Here is a 4,754-nt window from a genome sequence, read left to right on the forward strand (position 1 = left end):
AAATAGCGTAAATTAACCAAAATATCGGCTTCGGACTATTTTTAATTCTCAATACTTAACACAATAAATTGGGGGCTCGTATCCGAGATCTGAATCAGAGATAAAATTCGGTCTAAATTATAATTTAAATCATAATTGAATTTATATTTATCAGTTCTAACAAGATTTGATCATGTCGGATTATCAAGATTTTCTTGTATCACCCTCCCCAGAACAACTAGAAAAATATAACAAAAATGAATTGCTCGAAACTGCCAAAGTTTTAGAACTGGAAGTTAAAAGGTCAATGAGAAAAAATGAATTAGAAAAGCGCATTATCGAAATAATAGTCGAAGATGATTTGTTGCCTAAGGAAGCATTAGGGGAAGACTCTAGTGTCCCTACTAGCCAATTGGGGTTGAGTGATACAGATAAATTCAGCTAAAACTCAAACAAATCGAGCTCGAACAAACTCGTATTGAAGCAGAGAAAGACAACGAACGAGCTCGTATTGAGGCCGGAAAAGCCCGTATTAAAGCCGAAAAAGAAATTAGGCTGAAAGAAATGGAAATTAGACTCAACACTGATCTACCAAAGCAAAATGACAACTTTGAACTTAATCGATATGTTAAAGTACCACGTTCAATGAAAATGAAGTAGATAAATATTTCCAACATTTGAGAAGGTTGTCCAAACCATGGAATGGCCCACCGAAAAATTGTCATAATTATTACAAAGTGTTTTAACTGGTAAAGCACAAAAAGCTTACGCTGCTCTCTCTTTAGAAAATTGTACGAATTATGATAAGGTTAAAGCGGCTATTCTCAAAGCATGCGGGTTAGTACCGATTCAAACCCGGAGAGGAAGCCCTGAAGAAACCGTCGTTCAGTTGTCCAAGACGAAGCATGTGTATTTGGTGCACATGGTGATGACACCAGCCGAAAGTGGTCGGTGAGTTGGACACGAGTTTGAGTTCTGATGTTTAAAAGATATTGTACATGTATAGAGAACATCTGAAATATTAAACTGATGATGTTAAGATTATGATTATATATCAGAGTCTGTTGGACTTACTAGAGTAACGTCGCTTTTCAGGGGGTTCGGATAAAGTTATTCAATATTCTGATTGATTTTGATGCAGGGAGAAACAGGAGTGCCCGGAGAAAATCTAAATTCACGGGCCAGGTGTCGAATAATCTATCTGACCCGTGCCTGAGATGCACGGTTGAAAAAAAAAAAGAAATTTGTGAGCAGATAAAATGTGTTGGGTTTTATGTAGTTTAGGGGCGATATATAGGTTCGCCATGTTGCGGGTGTGGCTGCTAGTATTTGGAAGGTCCTGGTCTGACTATTACTTGTGCATGATTTGTTGTAGTATTTTTCGGCTAGTTTGTGAGTTCAAGCTTGGATAAGAGGTAAATTTGTGAGGTCGCTGACGTATTCAAGAGGGGTTATTGGGTAGTCTGGATGCTGTTATAATAGCTATGTTGTTGTTGCTGGCGGATCTTGTTGTATATAGTGTCAGACATGTTGCAAGTGACGGGACATAGGGACATCCATATTCGTAAAGGAGTTTATATAAGCTTTATATATTTGTTTTTTAATTTCGCGCAAAGCTACACGAGGGCTATCTGTGCTAGCCGTCCCTAATTTAGCAGTGTAAGACTAGACGAAAGGCAGCTAGTCATCATCACCCACCGCCAACTCTTGGGCTACTCGAGCGCCTTAACCACCTGGACATGCCGGGCCTATATTTTTATGATAGAATGGCTGTTGCAGCCTTTGTTCGTGCCTCCGATGCAACGTAAGTATGAGAGACTTTTACTGGTGTTTTTGAAAATGTTGCTAAAGTGCGTGTTTCAGCTCATGTGCATGTTCAAAGTCATTTCTAAAAAATTTCTTAAGTGAGATAGAGGTGTTGAATATTGATAATTAAATTTTTCTGAGTCTTTATGTTATATTTTCCTATTCTTCTGTGAAAAGCTATGGCTTGTGTCTTGTTGCACCAGTGAATGATGATGTTTAGCATTTATTGAACTCTGGCTGATGCAAAAATTGGATCACGTGATGCACTCCAAACAGCGTACAGAGAAGCCAGACTGTAAGCTACTTCTGGGAATGGTATGTCGTTTACAAATAGAATGCACAGTAGCGAGCTGAAAACTGATCCTTGAGGTACCCCTGCTTTTAGAAGAAATGAATCAGGTGTGGCGTTTTTAACTTTGGTGGTTTTGCTTGTGAGAAAAGTAGATAGCCGTTTAATTTTGGGAACGGGTACTTTATACTTAAACAGCTTGGGGCGTCGTGCCAGACGGAGTCGAAGGCTTGTTTTACGTCAAGGAATGTAGCTATTGTCGTATGTTTGCGATTAAATCCTTGTGAGAATGACTCGACAAACCTAACTAGATGGTCTGTGGCCTGTCTGCGTTTTCTGCTTGCATGTTGGTTGCTGTTAAGAATGTTGTTATTTTTTAGAAAATGGAGTAGTCTGTTAGAGATGATTTTTCCATTAGTTTTCCTAACGTGTTGAGTAGGCTTATAGGTCTGTAACAATTAGGTACGTTGAGATCGCGTCTTTTTTAGGGAATACCGTATTTTTTGGTGTATAAGACGCACTTTTTTACCACAAAATTTGATGTCAAAATCTGCTTGCGTCCTATACACCGAAGGTATGAATAATATATATGTATATATATGATATACACAAACCATGTGTAAATATATTTAAACAGGCATGCATAGTTTAGTTCAGTTGAATGTGTTATTTATAACAATAGTTTTTTTTCTTTTAAAAACATAACTATTTATAATGCTCCCTAAATAATAAAAAATAAATTATAGTAATGGAGTTAGTATAGTAAAATTTCCCCCAAAACTTTGTCTTCAAAATAAGGGTGCGTCTTATATTCCGAAAAATACGGGACGTTGTTTGTTTGTTTTGAATTTCGCGCAAAGCTACACGAGGGCTATCTGCGTTAGCCGTCCCTAATTTAGCAGTGTAAGACTAAAGGGAAGGCAGCTAGCCATCACCACCCACCGCCAACTCTTGGGCTACACTTTTACCAACGAATAGTGGGATTGACCGCCACATTATAACACCCCCACAGCTAAAAGGGTGAGCATGTTTGGTGGAACAGGGATTCGAACCCGCGACCCGCAGATTGCAAGAAGAGCACCCTAACCACCTGGCCATGCCAGGCCGGAATACTTTGATAACAGCGAATTTCCAGATTGACGGGTAGTGACCAAATAACAGAGATAAATTATAAAGGACTACTAATTGGTATAATATATTGTCGGAGAGGTTTTTGATTATAGAGTTGTTGATGCCGTCTTCCCCAGTTTTTAGTATAATTTTGAGTTCGGTTAAGGAAATGGTGTAACTGAATGAGTGATATATAAAGGAAATTTAGTGACGTCATGAAGGTCACCTGGACCTCCACGAGGTGTTTTTGTATGTTTTTCAACTTACTGTTGTAAGTGTGTCTCATGTCCGGTGCAATGTGGCCGGCGATGAGAGTGTTATGTAAATAACTGTTAGGGATATTTTGCTTCAGAAATGGTTGAAAAAAAAAGAAATTAAAAATCTATACTTAAGTATTTAAGTAAAATACAGGTGACACATGGAGATTGACTGAAAAAGAAGTGTTAGGCAAATCAACTTCTAAAGACAGACATGGAAAATTATCATAAATAAATAGTGAGTACTAGAAAGATTACAAGTATACATTGAGAGTTCACACTAGATGACAAAAATTATAAATGAAAGAAAGAAAGAAAGAAAGAAAGAAAAAAAGCATTTCATAAGACCTGGCTTAATGGACTATTTTAAAAATTAATTTATGATTTAAGTTTACCTTATGTTATCATTAAATGGATAAATAATTTTGTAATTTAAATGATATTAAAATACAAGATATTGAATCTGAAGTTTCATTCCCGAGGTAGGAACACCACGAGGTATAGTGTTAAGACCATTATCATTTTGTATGTATACAATTGATATTCTATATCAGTAAGTACTAACGGCTATATAAATATTGCAAATTATGCTGATAATATCACATATTGGGTAACGAGTTATTCTATTTCAATTATAATTAAAAATTTACAACTGGCTCTAGTGGATTTGGGATTATGGTGTGATTTATGAAGAGTGTACCTTAATCCTGATAAAACTAAATTTATAATGTTCTACCATAAAGACGAAATTTCAAAAATATTAGAAATATAGTAAACGCTAAACTTAAAATATACAACAATGAAATTATTAAAGTAGATGATGTTAAATATTTAGGTGTCTTTTACGATAGAACATTAAACTTGACACGCCATATTGAATATTTAGTCAAAAAAATGTTGGGCTAGATTAAACATGCTAAAAATTTAACATAATCAAAATGGGTGTACATGTCGTACAATAATTACAACTTTTAAAGTATATATTAGATCTTTAGTAGATTATGCTGAGATATTAAATATTTTAATAATATTACAAACTATTCAGCATAATATGCTAAGACTTGCGACCAGGCCACCCATATATACAGTTACTACTTCTTTTTTTTTTTTTGTCAACCATGGAGAATCGAACTCTGAATTTTAGTGTTGCAAGTGTTTAAACTTAACACTAATTCACCGAGAGACAGTTCAGAAAGTTTATTTGTTTTGAATTTCGCGCAAAGCTACACGAGGGCTATCTACACTAGCCGTCCCTAATTTAGCAGTGTAAGACTAGAGGGAAGGCAGCAAGTCATCACCACCCACCGCCAACT

General features: G+C 36.0%; 1 protein-coding gene across 5 annotated transcripts in view; it reads right to left on the bottom strand.

Annotated features, from left to right (window-relative positions):
• LOC106461358 (glutamate receptor ionotropic, delta-1-like) overlaps positions 1-4,754 on the bottom strand; it is a 70,436-nt gene that overhangs the window by 61,601 nt on the left and 4,081 nt on the right. The window lies entirely within an intron of this gene.

This window comes from Limulus polyphemus, unplaced genomic scaffold, assembly GCF_000517525.1.
Source record: "Limulus polyphemus unplaced genomic scaffold, Limulus_polyphemus-2.1.2 Scaffold943, whole genome shotgun sequence".
Classification (NCBI taxonomy): Eukaryota; Metazoa; Arthropoda; class Merostomata; order Xiphosura; family Limulidae; genus Limulus; species Limulus polyphemus.